This window comes from Calliphora vicina, chromosome 5 (assembly GCF_958450345.1).
Source record: "Calliphora vicina chromosome 5, idCalVici1.1, whole genome shotgun sequence".
Taxonomy (NCBI): Eukaryota; Metazoa; Arthropoda; class Insecta; order Diptera; family Calliphoridae; genus Calliphora; species Calliphora vicina.
In genome coordinates this window covers 64,855,849-64,874,254 of record NC_088784.1, presented here as the reverse complement: position 1 = coordinate 64,874,254, position 18,406 = coordinate 64,855,849, and the positions used below count along the sequence as shown (strand labels likewise).

Genomic DNA, 18,406 nt, shown 5'->3' with positions numbered 1-18,406 from the left:
AAATATAATTGAAACACAAAATTTTATTTTTTCAACAAAAACAATAATTCATTTTAATTATACTTCAGTTAAAACAAGTCCTTTTAACTTTACCTAATTTACAAAAACGTAGCGTGGCGGTCCTTTATACGTCCTAAAGGGGAAATGGCGATGAATTTTGTCCACCAGTGTACTTCGAAAAAGACTTGTACGTAGTTTTAATTTGTTATTCGAAATTTGTTCAGAAAAGAATACGAGAATTATGAACAAAATGACACAAGCGAACTGTGTGGTTGTTTAACAACTCTGTTTTTAAAAAGATCTGGCAACAATGAATGTAAAACGAACAGCTGTTATCATTGTTGATAACTCTATTTTTTTATCCAAAACCCGCTGAATTGTGCAAAAAAAAACAAATCGTATTTTGTAAGCGTTTTGGTTTTTTTTTTATTTAAATAAAACCATCCCAGTAAGCAACAAAGCCCCAAAAATTCAAGCACTTGAACATTTTGTTGGAATTTGATTTGAATGCAAATGTAATTATGTTTTAAACTTGAAAAATATTTGAAAAATTAAATATTTTTCAAACAAAAAACATATGGCTTGAATTTATGTTTCCTTTTTACTGGAGAATGCTATTGAAATAAAGTGTAATACAACTGTAATTCAATTGCTTGACTATAATTAAAGGCTTGAATTACACTTGCATTCAACTTGAATTCCAGTAAAAATGCTTATTGGGATTAATTATTTAAACTTTATAATCCAAATCGTATACCTAAGTTATAAATAAAACTATAGCTAGTGTTTGGAATTTTTTTATTATTAATAACGCCGATTTTTTTGAGTCAACTTTGACAGATGGAATTGAAAAAAACATATCGAGCAATAAATAGTCCGCTGGCGTAAATAAACCACAAAATAGAATAACATTGTACAACATGTCCATGGTAGATAACACAAGGTTGAATTATCTAAACTAGTTGTCAATATTAATATTTATCTTTACATTCATTCCCCTTTATATTATTTTCGCGATACATCTTAATCAAAGGTTCAAAAGAATTCTTAATTCAATTTTCGAAATCACATTCAATGTTATCTGAATTAATTTATTACGTATTAACTAATTAGATTTGAATTGATAAAAATTTAATCATTTAATTTAAATTAATTCCATTATAATTCAATGATGAATAAATTATATTTAAATAAAAGCCTTTAAATGAAGCTAATGAATTTCTTCAATTCAAATCTATTACGAAACGGCATTATTATTACATTAGATTTAAATTAACTAAAATTTAATCTATGGATGAATTTTGTTCTAAATTAATTCCATTATAATTCAACGATGAATATTTAAATAAAGTCATTTAAATGAAGCAAAATAATTAGATGTTGGGAATGGATTCATGGAATGAATGACTGACATTTCAATGCCGAGTTAAGGTTTTAGTGAATTTAGCTCAAATTTAATTATTTAATTCGAAGTTCTAATCATAATTAATACATTTTACAAAAGGTTTATTCAGAAATTAACACATTTTTAATAGCATGATAATACAGAAATTGTATTATTAAGAATAATGTATACAATGTTAAATTGCTCATGTTCAAAAAATCTATTTTTGAATTATCTAAAAAATAACCACAATTCCCGCTAATAACCACAGACTATTTTCCCCGCCAAACCGTTTACAAAATCGCTAGATTTGACAGGAAAGTCTCTAAATGATCATCACTGTGCTCCACCATTTTTAGTTGTTGTTTGACGTTCAACGAGTGCGGTGTTTTTTAATTTTTCAATTCTTCATTCGTTCTCGGTTGAAATTTTTTTTGAAAACTTCTCCACAATTATTAATTCTTCTATTATTTTTTTTGTAACAAAGTGTTTCAACGATTTATCATCAACTAAAAACGTGCGTTATTAGAAAAATATCCAGATAGCAAAAATAATAAAAACACAAAATCCAATAGAAAATAAATTGCAATATCCAAAACCTAAAGAAAAAAGTGAGTGAGTGGTGCAACAGATTTCACTCCCTTTTTGTCATGTACAAAAATATAGGGAGTAGTAAATTCTAGTTATTTTATGTAAATAAATAAGAAAGTGTTTATATTTTGCATTATATTTTAATAAAACAAATAAAAACAGTGTTTAATATTCATTTATTTAAGCCAAGTAAATGGTAAAGAATCATTAAAATCTATTTTTTGCATTTTCAAGTTACAAAATCACAGCAAAATTAGAAAAAAAAAATACAACAAAAAAGTGATAGCAAAGTAAAAGCAAAAAAAGAAAAAAGTGTGGTTTTTCTTTTATTTCTATTTTTTGCATTTTTTTTATTTGTTTGATATTCTACTTTTAAGCTCTTTGCGTGAGAGTAAGTAGTACAACTGTATTGTGATTTCTCTTGTTTTCTAGCAATTTATCTCATTTGCTCACATTGTTGCCGGTCATTTTTTTTGCAAAAATTTCAGTGTTTTTGTTGTTGAGTTATTTTGTGTGTTATACGAGTCCAACACCCAAAAAAGGGAATAAAAATGTTTTTTTCGGTTGCTACTTCCTCGCCGTTCTTGTGATTTCTTTCCTCTTCTTCTTGTTCTTGTATTTGCAGCTGCTTTTGTGTCTTTTACCGCTCAGTCAGTTTTTGTGCTCGTTTTTTGTTGTTATTGTTGTGTGGAATAAATATTATTTGCTGGTGGTAGGAAAAAAGAAACATGAAATTATTGTGGCAAAATAACAAGAATATATAAAAGCAAATCTGTGTTAATTTCGAAAAATAAATAAAATGCAATTCTATGCATTTATATATGTTTGTGAATATTGAGTGTTTTTGTTATTGTTTGTTTTTTAATTCATTCCTATTTATATTGTATTTTAATTATTCTCATTATTATTGTTGTTGTTGTTTTGTGTGGTCATTAAAGTATGCAACAAGTTGTTATTAAAGTTTTGGTCCATTAGAAAAAAAAGTTGTATTAATTGTATTATTAATTATTTATTAACTTTTAATATCAATATTAATACTTTTTTTTTAATTTAATATTTAAATACTCTTGATATGTATTTATACCTACAATTTCTTGTAAACTTGTTCGTATAAAAAACAAAAATTGTAATGATAAAATGTTTTGTTGGCAGAAAAATAAATCTGTCACTTCCTACAAACACTTGCGATTCTTATGCGCTTCAAGCACTTATGACAATTTTGCATTGGGCGCTTGACAGCCAATTTTCAAGCTTACTTTTTTTGCGCAGTCGTGGAAGAAAAATTTCCAACCATGGATAATTTCAACCACTGAAATTACGGATTATAATTTTCAAAAATTTTCCATTGTATTCTCATCTTATATCTTAATGGAATCGTAAATATCCAGCCCAATTATAAATAAAAAATTCTCCGGGAGTTTGTTCCCCCGGAGTTTTTCCCATTGAATTTGAATAGGAAAAATGAGAAAAGGGAAAAAACTCCCTCGGAATTTTTTATTCATAATTGGGCTGATCGTAACAACTAAGCTAATTTTTTAATTGTATGAAAATCGATGATATCAAATATCCAAAATTTGTATTTAAGTGTTAGATTTTACATTTATCAAGATGGTTTAATATTTAATGGAAAATTATGCTGATCCATCATTATACATGGTTAATAAATTTGCAAGACCCTGATATGTATATTTTCTTAGAACACAGTACATATTCGCATGTAAATATTTCAGAAACAAACTAAAGGGAGAAAACGGAAGCAATCCAGGTTTATATAATTATATTTATGATAAATAGTTATAAATTTCTTAATTTAAAACAAACATAAATCAACTTTTATATAAATTTTTACATCATATCTTTGTCACCCATATAAGACATCATTTAAAAGAGATGATTATCAAATAAAAATAAAACAAACAAATAAACAGCCACAACAACATTAACAAGCGGACACTATAAACCTAATTTTTAAACATTTATGGATGATGTTCAGTTTTTTGTTTTCTATACAAAATCTATTTTCTATTCAAATTTCTTTAAACAATTCACACATTTGTAAACACTACTGATTGGTGGTTACGCACGTTTAAGTTGTTCCAAATAAAACTAAATTTAAAAAAAATACACATGAAATATGTTTAAAATTTTAATGAATCCCACGCAAAGACCAAAAATAAATATTTTAAAGGAATAAATAGGTACACTACGCATGCCATTTAAGGTTTTGATAACACAAACATAGACAAATTTCTAAAGACTTGTTACAAATTAAAAAGAAAAACTATTTTAATTTTGTTTAAATAAATTGCTTTGTCAATAGATAATTTAAAAAACATAATTTATTACCTCAATTATTATGTATATTACACCGTCTGAAACAGCAATTTTTATAACATCTAAGAAAATTGTTTTATGATTTAATTAATAATTTGCAAAAATCCCCACTTGAACCACTTTCACTTGACAACGCACTTGGTAGACAGCGAGACAGTAGAAAAAGGAAAAAAAAACGCGCTAAAAACTTGCCTGACACTTTTTCCCCGTTTTTTATTTATATGTTGCAGATGATAAACATTAAAATACAGCCAGGAATAAAATATTAGCTTTAAAAATTAAGCTAAACACTATTTTTTTCAATCTAAGGTGGCCTCATGCGAAGTCATCAACATCATCAGCAGAGTCATAATGATGATAATAATGACTTTGTTGATCATATCATCATTAACGTCATTAGGCAGGCACTACATATTATTCGTCCACAATCTCTCTAATGAATACAGTGAGTTACAAAAGAATTAAAATTTATAAAGCAAATTGCGATAAAACTTAGTAAGGAAAGTAATTCACAAGATAATCTTAATTGGAAATAAGAATAAGTAAGAAACACTCTCCCTTTATTAAGCCTGATCTCTCAACCAGTCAACAACCATTACTGTCTTCTACTAAATCGTTGGAACATCAGACCAATCATCTAGGATTAGATTGTAGCTTCGAGTAATGACAAATAATATGTTTCATAGTCTCTATCTTATCGACATCATCACACATTCTACAAAAATCAGGAGTAACATTGTCTCATTTACTGATCCTTATTGAATAGGGCCTAGATTAGGGGTTCCTAAGTTCCCGAACTTTTTCCATTTCCATTTAATATTAAAAAAAAAAAAATTCATTCCCGTTTGATTATTTCAATTTATGTTTCAATGTACTACACCATTTCCAATTGTCAGAATTTTATATTTGAATTTCTGTCGACTGGTTTCCTGTTGCAAATGGATAAAATCGAATCATTCGATTGGCAACAAATCACAACGAATCTGTTTTTCTTTTTAAGTAGGAAACTTATAAAGAATTTCTCGAAAATTCCCGACAAAAATTTCGCAGGAATTTTGAAAAAAAAAATATTCCCGGGAACTACCGCAGCAGTTTTCTCCATTAGGACCCTAGACTGTCTGTCCAACCATAACAGCAATTGGGTTCATACCAATTTGGGCTTTGTCATCTATCGTTTCAAATATTAACCTAGATTAGTGACATTTTAGAGGTTTATCATCGAACTTATGATGTCAAAGTTTAGAACTTTTACTAGCAAAATCGTTTGCGATTTTATTTCGATGTACGTTACCGTGACCCAGTGCCAAGGTTAGATTATGTAAAGAAGGGCACATGTAATAAGTTGCTGCCAAGATAGATCGTCAGTTAATTCCGAGACTTTTAAGACTTGACTGTCGAGACAGATCGTTATATCTAATTTCATAGAGACGCTCGTCACATTTAATTCCAAGGCTTTCAAGACTGCCAAAATCTCAGTCTGGAAGAAGATGTTTATAATCACAGAGGTTCCCGAGCTAATGTCATCATAATCGAGACTGATGTATGGCTCTCGATCTTAGTTCCAACTAAGATTTGGGGTGTACTTCCGAAATGTACTCGATATAGTGCAAAATCTTCATAAGGCCTTGCCGCAATGCCTTATCTAAAGAAGTCTTAGTAAGCATCTAGACGCCACAGGTTTGGGCATCGCGTCAATATTTCTCCTTAGATTTAGATCTATTAGTCGCTCGAGGGTTTTCAATAAAAAAGACAACATGTTGATAGGTTATTGGAAACATTGAAAACGAGAGTCGTAAAACAATTATTGAAAATTTGGTAAACAGTATATTGTGGTGATGATTGACCTCTGTATTCCATTACATAATTCATTTGCATTAATCTGATTTAGACCTAATAGACGCTAAACAACAGGTTTGTTAAAAACAATATTGCCACGACATTGTAAAGTTGTTGAGTAGTATAAAGTGGAATAACTTTTTTAACTCACTGTATAAAAATGCAACAAATTCATGCTGCGTAACACTAAATCTAACACCCATTTAGTCGCTATTGTTTTTTTGTTGTGATGGAGAGTGTAAGTGTGTGTAAAAATATTTTTGCTTTTCTATTTCATGATGATGACGATGATGATCAACAGCAAGTTTTAAATTTTCCTCAGATACCAAGAGTGAATGTGCGTGTGTGTTTTTGTCTGCGCTGCAAACTGTTCCTGCATTGACAACTACCCCCCGCCTTAGGTGATGGCATTTTGTGGTCGTTTATTTATTTTTTCACTTGAAATTATATTGTCACCAGCAACGTTTTTTTGTTTCATCTTTGTTTTTTTTTTTATTTATTTTTAAATTTTCTTTCTAGTAGTGACTAGAAAAAGGAGTTTTTTTTTATCCAAATATTGTAATATGCATACATTTTCCATAAGGTGTTTGTTAGTCTGTATGGCCAAGATCCTTTTATGAAATTACACGAATTTTTCTCTTTTAGGGGATTTTTTGTTTTACTGCCTGTGTCACACACATGTTGAAATTTCGGTTGGCTGTTGTAATACGTTCATATTTGTCGTCTGTAAGTCTGTCTATTTGTCTGACATTACATGGCCCCAAAAAATCGTGTTTCTTTTTGAAATTTCGTTTTTTTTTTTTTGGTCGATTTATCTTGGTTGCAAAAAATTTTAATTTATTGGTTTTTATTTTGCTTGAGTGATAATTGTGTATAATTGTAACATATAACGGCTAGAAAAATCATGAACATGTTGTGTGACGAGATGAACGAAAATTTGTTTTATATAAGCTTGGAAACAACAAATATTTGTTTAAAAAAAACTGGAAAAGCTAAAAGAAATTGTGATCAAAAGAGTTTTCAAATTAATTTAAAACTGTGATCGGCACTCATAGCTACCAGGAACCGAACATGATCTGTTATTTAACTGTAAATATTACAAATGTCAACAGAGTTTTTAAAAATTATCTAAATATAAACAAAATTCATGATGAATAACTGGTCACTAATGGCCAAAGATCGGCCTAATAACAATATACACATCTGCTCAAAATAATAGATACACAAAAATTTATTTTTTAAAAACGAAAAAAAATAATGGTATATTGTAAAATTATAAAAAAAATTCAGTCGATTTTTATTTATAGTTAAAAGGAGAGTAAAAAACAAAAACAAAATATTTCATAATTAATAATAAATATTATAAAGTAAATTAAATTTCTTAAATTTCGAAAAATTTGATGCTCATAATAATAGATACATTTTTAAAAATTCTTATTAAACAAAAGCTAATAAATTTTATCTTAAAAAAATTAGTTTATTATTAAAGTAAAGCTAGTATCCAGTATATCCACCTTTGTTTTGTAAAACTTTCTCCACTCTTCTGGGCATACTGGATATCAAGTTCTGACACTTCTCCAATGGAATCTCGTACCATATTTTTTGCGTTTTCTCCCATAAATCGTCTTTATTTTTGAAAACTTCCTTCGAAAGCCTTATCTTTAATTCACTCCACAAGTTTTCTATTGGGTTTAAATCAGGGGATTGGCTGGGCCAGCTTAAAACAGGTACGTTATTCTCCAAGAACCAGTTTTTAACTAATCTTGAACTATGTTTTGGGTCGTTGTCCTGCTGGAATGTCCATATTAATGGCATATTTTCCGATGCATATGGAAGCATTACGTTTTCCAATATGTCTCTATACCCACTAGCATTCATGGTATCTTCTATTCGGAATATCGGACGAACACCATTCCATGAAAAGCAACCCCAAACCATTATGTTTCCCCCGCCATGTTTTACCGTCTTTTTTGTAAATTTAACGTGGAATTCTTTTCCTTTTGGTCGGCGTACATTTCTTTGGCAGTCGTTTCCAAACAAATTTATTTTTGTTTCGTCGCTCCATAAAATATTTCTCCATTTTTTTTCGCCTTCACACCCGGACCATTGTAAGTGCTCTTTAGCAAATTCTAATCTTGTCTTGATATTTTTTTGGCGCATTAGTGGCACTTTTCTGGCAATTCTTCCCGGCAATTTAGTTTGTAAAAGACGACGACGAACTGTTTGTGGACTGATTTCGTTACATAGCTCCGCAGAAATAGCTTTCGATGATATCAAAGGGTCTTTTTTAACCATAAGGACGATCCGCCTATCTGTTTCTGGACTGGTTTTCTTTGGTCTACCGCGAGTTTCACTTTTTTTTTTTAGATAAAGCATTTTGGACAAAATGTAAAGATCTTCCTATGCTCTTTGCTATTTCCCGTAATGATTTTCCTTGATTTCTCATCGTTTGAACAATTTTTTTCTCATCTTCGGTACAATGATGATTTCGTCCCATTTTCTTCAAAAGAGTCCTATTTTTTATAAAATTGTTGCTAAAATTTAAATTATACTTACTGTTTCACGTAAATAGGAACAAAAAATTGCACAAAAAAAAAATTGTATATAAACAAATTACAAATTACTGATGTGTATCTATTTTTATGAGCAAATAATTTTTTGTAATTCAAATAAATTCGTTTTTAAAAATCAACATGAAAGCAAATAGTTGCCAGATTTTTGACTGACATGACATTGCCAGATAGAAATTTTAATAATATGATGTATTCTTAACGCTTGCGAGGAAATTTTCAATGTTACCGCCATTTAAATTTTTTCCAATTAGGTGTATCTATTATTTTGAGCAGATGTGTATGTAGGTTAGGTTCACAGGTAGCCGTCCAAAGACTTTCGTCTTGGGTACAACTCACGTGGGTAGATTAATGGTTCCCTTTGTGTTACCTGAGGAAGAGAAATTATAGAGAAATTATAGATATAAGTTAGAGGAGAGAAGAAATCCATCATGCGACAGATATGGCTCCACTATTAGGTGCCATAGTCTTATTAACCATCCGCTTTTCGTATTAAAAGCATCTATATACCTTAATTCCTTCCCATATAATTCGGAGATGTTGCTATGAAATGGTTACTCTAAAAGCCTGGCACGCAGATCACCCAGTGTAAGATGATCTCTTCCTTCTCCACATTTTGACAACTCCTGCAGCAATCGTGGTGAGTCAGTCCTTGTCTTGCAGCATGGGTACCGAAAGTGCAATGCTCTGTGATCATCGTCACCCTATTATTGCTGAGTTGTATTCGTTGTAAACCGAGTAGATTCGATCAAAGTTTAACCGAATACCGAAACATTTATACAAAATCAATGAATGAAAATGGGAATATCACGATAGCAATTTTCTCATCGAGGGAAATGGATATTTCATGGGAACATAAACTTCGCATGTTTTGCCGATAGGGGTGATGGTTTGTTTCGGATTATGCCGAATAATGAATATTAGTTCAGTTTCTGTGTTTTTCAGTTTCTGTGTTTTTCCATATATTTTTTTATCAGCCGATTTGGCAGATCATTTCAAAACAAATACCTCGTCCTAGAGTTGTGTTTGGTTCTTCAGCATATGGATGCATAACATTTTTTAAAATGTATATGTATGCAATTCCTGACATAGCATCTTTTATGAAATGAATTGGACCATGTTTACGAGGTCTTCCTCCCAAATGTTGAATTTTTACAGTACATGTCTTGCGATTTGTATACCCTTCGCCATGAGTTTCCAAAAATGAATACAGTTCATTTACCCAAAAAACTTCCCGATTTTTTTTTACACTTTTGAAAACGTTGGCAATCCCAGTTTTGATAAATCATTTTTCCCGATTCGTTCAAACAAATATGTTGGTTTTATTCTTAAAAAATGTATGAACATATTTAGCAGTGTAACTGAATGACAAATTCGTTTTTTTGTTTCTTTTTTTAAATCATTTCCTTACCTACTGCTACGACGCTAAGTATTCCCCTCTCAAACTCTCTTCATTATTTCTTTCGTACTTTTTTTTTAACGCGCTATTGCCCCGTTGGATCTTTAGATAGTTGTATCTGATGAGTATTGTTGTGTTGTGCTGCATTGTGCATTTTGTGCATTGTATATTATTGTATTGTATTGTTCATCGTCCGTATGCTGTTTATGTGCATTCTCAGTTTATGTGATGAGATATTTAATGAGTTTGCCACATTTTGTAATTTATTTTTACAAAAAAAGCCAGAAAATAAGAAATATCCACATAATCATACTTCTTGTTTATTTTTGTTATTTGTGTTTCATTGTAGTATGATTCATGTTTTCAAACTTTTATTCGTATTCGTATTTGTGCTTAATCTGTGGCATTATATAAAATGTTTGCTTAATTATTGGGATTTATTTTGTTCTTTCAATCTTATTTCTATATTTTATCGATCATTTTTGGTGAGTTGCAGTTGCAGTATCATTTTAGTTTTGTTATCTATGATGATTCAGAAATCTATTCAAAAAAGTAGGTTATTCAAGTAGTAGCAGTCTATTTTATGACAAATGTGTCATCAAATTTTAATTGGTGCTTATAGGAAGCATATAACCAGCAATTACAGGAAATGTATTGTAAATCAATAATAGATATATACGATAATATTTGAAAATATTTGTCTCCATTAATTGTGACATTAGTAACGAAATAATGTAATTTTTCTGTAACCATGAATGAGGTTCAACATACAATAATACTCCCATTATTGTTATTGTATCAGCTAAATCTATAAAACTTTCTTATTCAGGGTTTGTACATTAAGATTAAGGCCCAAGAATTGTGATATTTCTATAGCACCATTTCTAAGAAATAAAGTAGAGTTGCCTGAACTTAGCATAAATTGGGAACGTCACAGTTTACGCAGAACCGATATGTGTTATTGCTGTTATATTTTCACCTTAGTTGTGGCAAGTGAATTCATGTCTATATGAAAGAAATTCAAAGCTGAACATTCCTCTATATATTATCTCCGAATACACTAAGGTTCACCTTGATATACCTTAGTAGTAGTTGTAGTTAAATAAGACTGGACCCCATCATAACGATATCCTTGCTTATCTCCAGGGAATTGCGGACTGTGTATGTCCTGGAAGAATGTGGCTTGGCTGACAGTAACAAAGGCCTTCGACAAGACTGTCACAAGGACAAGTACCTTTCAAAAGGCATCTGTTGTTTTAAGCCCTGTCAGATCTTAATGCCAATGACTGTTAATACTACCGTGGTGAGGCAATCGATGCTGGTGGTGTGCGACGGGTCAGCCGAGAAATGGATAAACCCTAAAGAGTTTTCAATACAGGTGTCAAGATTTTCCCTATATCGCATATTTTCCAAGTTTTTTTATAGGGATGACTAAGTCCCTCCTAGGCATGGTGCTTCAACAGCAGTATGGATTTACTGTAAGGGCCAATGGGTATAGATTGTTTGGCTGCGTAAATTTGTGATGTGGTTTGGGTTTGACGTTCCAGCGGAGACGTTCGGTTTTCGTCGGGTTAGAGAAAGAAAAAAAGAGCTGTGGATCTAACTTGCCAACTGATCAACCCAATTTATAGTTTTTCTAAAGCTTTGCCAACCTACTGATGTCGCGATTCAGGTGGGCAGTCTTTGGCTGTCATAAGGGTTTGGTACTTCCCGCTTTTGCTGAGAATTGCGACCACACTTGGAATAAGAAACTACATGTATGATTCGTGTACGGGTATGGGAAGTACAGTTCGATCGGTTAATTCAACTTTCGTTTCGTTGATGTAATTATATCGATTCAAACATACGATTATGGGTAAGATGTCTGATCCTAGATAAACTATCGCTCTCTATATTCAGGGTGCAGAATGTGGATTCGTTCTGGCAACAACGCTCCTTTCTAATCTTTACCAAGGCTAGAGTGCTGATCATGTACTTTGAAGATCCATAGGACCATATTCCTAACACAGTCCTGATGTTGGAATGGTAGCCTATTGGACAGTAGGCTACTGGTTCAACATATACATAATGGAGCTCTATCTCTGTTTCCTCTGATCTGAAAATCAAAGTATTGGTATCTAGTTTAAAAAATGGAGTTCTATACTGCAAAGTGTTATGTATGACGAACATAATGCCTCAACAGTTGGTTCTATGTTGTTTGACTGTGCAGATTAGATGACGATAAATATCCTCGCTTTTGAGGTTACACCAGTCTAATATACTGTGCAAACCAAAGGTCCCGAATTTGTTCCAATTCCGGTACGAATCAATAGGAGCAGAAATTTCTGTTAATGTTGCTCCGTTGTTGGACTTTTCCTGTAAAACTAGGATTAACCCCCGTGCGTTGAACTGGAATTCATGGGAATATCCAAAAGACAGTTTAAATATATGTCGCACTCTTTTACCTCAAAACAGAGTGCAGAGTATACTTGTGGCCCTATGCTCCAACTTGGAACGACGGGAATAAATATATATATACTTGCATGAGTATACCTTGAACTATTTTCATTTCCAAAATTTTACGTCATGGTCAGGTTTTACATCATGGACAGGTTTAAGTACTTTTTCATTGTATTGAGAACATTTCAAAATACTTATTCAAAACTTTGCTGTTCCTGTCATTTGAATGACTTTAGCGATGAAATGTATTTGGTGTTTGATATTTGTTTCCATTTGCTACGGCGCTTTTCTTGATTCATTATTTTGTTTATATATGAGGAGCCGCAGAACAAAACGTACTTTTTTGAAAATTTAAAAATTTTGGGAAATTGATTTTTTCTAGAAGATTTCAATTGATTTTTTGGTATTTTGCGGCTCCTCATATGTATGTATGAAAATCGAAAATAACTTAGTTTGAAAACAATATTTTGATTAAAGATAAATACACATTGATAGCAAACTTCCCTGTCAAAGACCTAACTCAGTTGTCAAAAACCTAAGTGGTGAGAATGTATTAGTAAACAAACATATGTAAAAACAAGTAAGAGTGCTATATTCGGCTGTGCCGAATCTTACATACCCTTCACCAAATTATACTTCAAAATTTTAAATATTTTTAGGTAAACAAAATTTAATTTTTATCAGTTGTTTTTTTAATTTTTTGGAAAAAAAAATTTTTCGATTGTTATTTAAAATTTTTTTTTTTTTAAATTTAAAATTTTTTTTTTTTAAATTTTAAAATTTTTTTTTTTGTTTTTTCAATTTTTTTTTTGAAAAAAAATTCGGGTTAAAACTTTTTTTTTCCCGATTTTGACCCATTGTAGGTCCAACTTACTATGGTCTTATATACGTCGTTGCAAATGTCTTTGAAATATCTATCATTAGATATCCATATTGTCTATATTAATGTCTTAGTAATCCAGATATAGGTAAAAAATAGGTCAAAAATCGAGGTTGTCTTGGTTTTTTCCTCATATCTCAGCCATTTGTGGACCGATTTTGCTGATTTTAAATAGCAAAATTCTCGAAAGCATGTCTGACAGAATTATTGAAGATTTGGATCCCGAAGATATCTGGGGTCTTCAGAAAACTGATTTCAACAGACAGACAGACAGACGGACAGACAGACAGACAGACAGACGGACATGGCTTAATCGACTCCGCTATCTATAAGGATCCAGAATATATATACTTTATAGGGTCGGAAATGAAAAATGTAGAAATTACAAACGGAATGACAAACTTATATATACCCTTCTCACGAAGGTGAAGGGTATAACAACAAGTAAGAGAGCTGTATTCGGCTGTGCCAAATTATACTTCAAAATAAAAATTTAAATATTTTTTTTCAAAAGTAGTTTTTTTCATTTTTCGGAAAAAAATTTTTTTTTTTAATTTTAAATTTTTTTTTTAGTTTTTTCAATTTTTTTTTAATATTTAGCTTTTGGTAAAAAAAAAATTCGGGTTAAAAAATATTTTTTTCCGATTTTGACCCATTGTAGGTTCAACTTACTTTGTCTTATATACGTCGTTGCAAAGGTCTTTGAAATATCTATCATTAGATATCCATATTGTCTATATTAATGACTTAGTAATCCAGATATATGTAGGTCAAAAATCGAGGTTGTACTGGAATTCCGGAGATATTGATGTATGAATCGTGTATGTAAGTTATTTGGGGGCTTCGGAAAGTCGATTTCTACAGACGGACGGACAGACGGAAATGCTTAATCGACTCCGCTATCTATAAGGATCCAGAATATATACTTTATAGGATCGGAAAATTATATTGTGGAAATTACAAACGGAATGACAAACCCATCTCACGAAGGTGAAGGGTATATAAACAACAACCTTCAATATTTTTTTGTTTGAATTTCTTTCTAGTTTCCGCTCTATGTGTATTTCTCTATGGTATTTTCATTTTCAAAACTAAATGGCAGCCTACTTTGAATATTTCGAAAATATTATTAGTGAATCAAATATTTTAATTAAAATAAAAAACTGCTGTTACCATTATTTAGATTTAATATATTATAAAAGATTATAAAAAAAAAGTTATGAGTGAAGTGGCGCCATGAAATATTTGTTTTCTATTGCAGTTATTGCAGACTGTTCTATTTCCAAACTAATTCTTACATTTAACACTTATCAATTTGAAAGCATTTTAACTTCCGTTTCGGAAGTAATTCTTTTAAGTAGTTATCCAAATATGGCAACAATAATATTTATACTTAACTTGCATTTATAATTCAAGTGAGTGATATTGTGTTTTATCACAATTTTTGGAAACAACAAAATAAGAAGAAATATTAAGTAAAATGCATTCTTGCTTTATACTATTTTAGAATTTTCAATGTCAGTATATTATTATAAATATTTACAACTACTGTAGATTTATAATATTTTTTATTTTATTTATATCTATATCTATATGTACTTATATTAGTTTGTTTTTGCCAAAGTGCGCCCACATGCTGATATTTTGCGTCTAAAATACAACAAATTTTGGCCTCCAAAAAACAACATTTCAAAAAAAAAAAAAATACTTTAAACAACCAAATTATTTTATAGATTTAAACAAAACAAAAACAAAATTAAAGATAAATGTTTGAATGATATTCTAATGGTGGTGGAGGTGATGATGGAGATGGTGTGTTGAGAGTTAAAAACAAACATATTGAACGTGTGTTACAGTTTTGAGGTTGGGAACAATATTAAGAATGTGTTTACAAAAGAGTGGTAATTTGATAAGTGATCTAGCAAAAATAGTTATCAGTCTAAAATATTTGAAATAGTCAAAGATCGAGAAAGAATTTAAGAGAATTTTATCACATATAAACAAATGTCATAAGGCAATTGATAAAGATTGTCAGTTAGTTACTAAAATGACATTTCAATGATTTTTTTTTTCCTAATTTCACCTTAATTTTCCTCTAAATATTACCTCTTCATAGATCACTCTGTTGACAAATAAAGTATTGGCTAAATGTTAACAGCAAAAATTAAGATGTGCGAAAAACAATTCTATTAAAATATACACATTTTGCAATACACAGTTATTGTTGTTATATATTTTGTTTAACATTTTTTAGATTTCTTCTTAAAATAAATATAAAAACAGGTGAAATCTAACAAAAAAACTATTAATTCAATTCAAATCGACAATGAAACAAAGAGAAATAATTTAAACGTAAGTACAGATGCACAACTAAACACTACAAAGGTACAAACTATGTAGTTCCGTAGCCAAAAAATTAACCATTTATTTTGTAAAATTCACCTCAATTAAAAACGAAATTTATTCGTTATTTAGATTTTTTTTTGATTATAACTTCAAAATAACTTTTCAATTATTAAAATTACAAGTTGAAATACTCGTAACTAACTAAAATTGTCATTGTAAATCTCAGTTATTTTTAAAATTAATTGAATAACTGAACTAAAATTGAATAGTTGTAGAGCTTGAACGAATAAAATGTATTTTGGACGAATAAAGACTGCTTCGAGTTATAATAATAATTTTCCAATATTCGGCATGAGATAATCTTGTAGTCGGCAGCACATTTTCCATAAACCAAAAAAAAAATAACTTCCACTAGAAGAAAATAATGACGACTAGCAAAGAGTGAAGAAAAAAAGAATACGAAAGCATTCGGCTAGACCAGAAGCTCATAAATTAAATCTCGCTCACAGCAATCATACGAGGAGATACTTAAATGTATCAAGAGTGTTGCTAGACTGAATGTTCTTGGTGAAAAGGTTAGAATTATTAGAAAAAAAATAGTAAAAAAGAATTGCTACATTAGCTGAATAAACCAGACAAATGTCCTCAGAAACTGTGCAAGCTTTCTCATAAAAATTTAAAAGGCCACAACGAAATCCAGTAAACCACTTTTTTACCATTGAAATTGATGGTGCAGAGTTGTCATAGCCTTTACCCCCTGTCTATACTTGATAAATTTTTATCATGATAAACGTCAAAATGGTTGTCAAGATAAAAAATTATCAGGTATAGTCTCCATTTATTAGTATTATTTCTTCGTTATGACAAAATTGTTAGTGCTTTTGCTCAGACAACTTTGTCTTGAAAACAAACGTCATTAAGTGTTATGATAAATATTTGTCAAGTATAGACAAGGGGTTAATGGAGAGATGTTTTTTTTCGTCAAAAATAATGCTTAATGAGCAGACGAAATTCAATTTTTTTCCAATTACTCCTCAAGTCAAGAGGTAGTCTGCTATCAATGACGGTCACAAAACACAAACTAAATGAAGCAGCTTGTTCAAATTTTGACAGGATTCAACTGACAGATGCCTGCTGACAACAGCAGTGTTGCCCTTTCAGTTAAGAGACGGGAAATTTTTGACTTTGGCTTGACAGAAACTAGGAAAATCCGATTTGGATGGATAATTTGTAGAATCCTGCAATAATAAATAATATACTGTTAAAGGAGTAATAATAAAGAATGATAGGGAAAAGCCGCCATTCATGACAAAAAAGAAAGCACCTGACATTGAAATTTAATTGTTCAATAATAATTCGCTACAGTCTAGCTAACATGAAAACAAATTGATTAATACCTTTCATTTGATATAGAAAAATGTCATAGGGAAAGGTCATAAGATAAAGGATTGCTATATCACTGGTTCTACAAATTTCCTAGAATACAAGTACTGTTTGATAAGGGCTCGAATAAGTAAATGTGATAACTGCCCATCCGATGTCAAAAAATTATATACCAAACATTACTAAACCAATTGTTAGTAATGCAAATGGTATATATTTGTCATTGAAATGTCTTTTAATCAGTAATGACACATCATTATCAAGTTTATTACGTACTATAGTAATTTACTCATTGTTTTAACCGATAAACATATTTATGGGTCAAATACAATCAAACAAAAACTTATCATATCACTATAACACAAAGTACAAAAACAATTTCAAAAATATGACTCATCCCACATTGTTTTATTGAAGAAACTCCCAACTTTTTTAACCCAAAAAAAAAACGTAGATTGCAAAAGCGTTAAAAAGTAAAAGTAATATGAATTCATTGGTAGGTTTATTTGTTTTATATTATTTCTGACTGATTAGGACCCAAAACTTATTAAAACAAAAAAAATTCAACAAATAAGAGTTTTATTCGGCTGTGACGAATCTTATATACCCATCAGCAATGTAATACTGACATCGATATTTTGTCTATTTTCAATATCATTCAGTATCATGGAGCCATATTCCGGGAAGATATTTGTATAGGTTCTAGGAGAAATCATGGACCTATTCTTACCATTTTCAACACATACATAAATGTGCAATATTCAGTAATATTTTTAAGGAAAATTGCCAAAAAGTTTTGAAAGTATCAACTTTTGTTGGAGGTTGTCTCACACTTTGGTCTATAACTCTGGTTCTACTTAGCCGATTTCTAGATCGACATATCTAGATCGTCTTAGAATTTTATAAGGACCCAAAATTGTTGCTCTACGATAAATATTTCGTTGTGTTACAAACGGTATCATAAAATCAATATACCCACCATATTTTTGGTGGTGGGTATAAAAAACAATACAATACATTTAATAAGACAGATATTTATGGGATGGAGAAGGGAGTGAAGAAATACGGAGAGTTATTATGTGGTAATATGGAATATTAGATACTATGTTAAAATGTGTTTTAAAATGTCATAAATAAATATGTTTAAAATTAAAATATTACGTATAAATATGCAATGAATCATGGGCGGGCGAATCATTGTATATAAAACAAATGAAAACTGGCTTTAATTTATTGTTATTAAG

The 18,406-nt window shown here is 30.3% G+C and overlaps 1 protein-coding gene across 3 annotated transcripts in view; it reads left to right on the top strand.

Moving 5' to 3' along the window:
- The first annotated feature begins 1,752 nt into the window (after positions 1-1,752).
- The window catches only part of coro (protein coronin), a 50,027-nt gene continuing 33,373 nt past the window's right edge, over positions 1,753-18,406 (top strand). For 2 of the 3 annotated variants that reach the window (XM_065510957.1, XM_065510954.1), the window contains exon 1: positions 1,753-1,995. The gene's annotated coding sequence lies outside the window, so the exon portion shown is untranslated. The remainder of the gene's footprint in view (positions 1,996-18,406) is intronic. The other variant, XM_065510956.1, reaches the window with a different exon arrangement.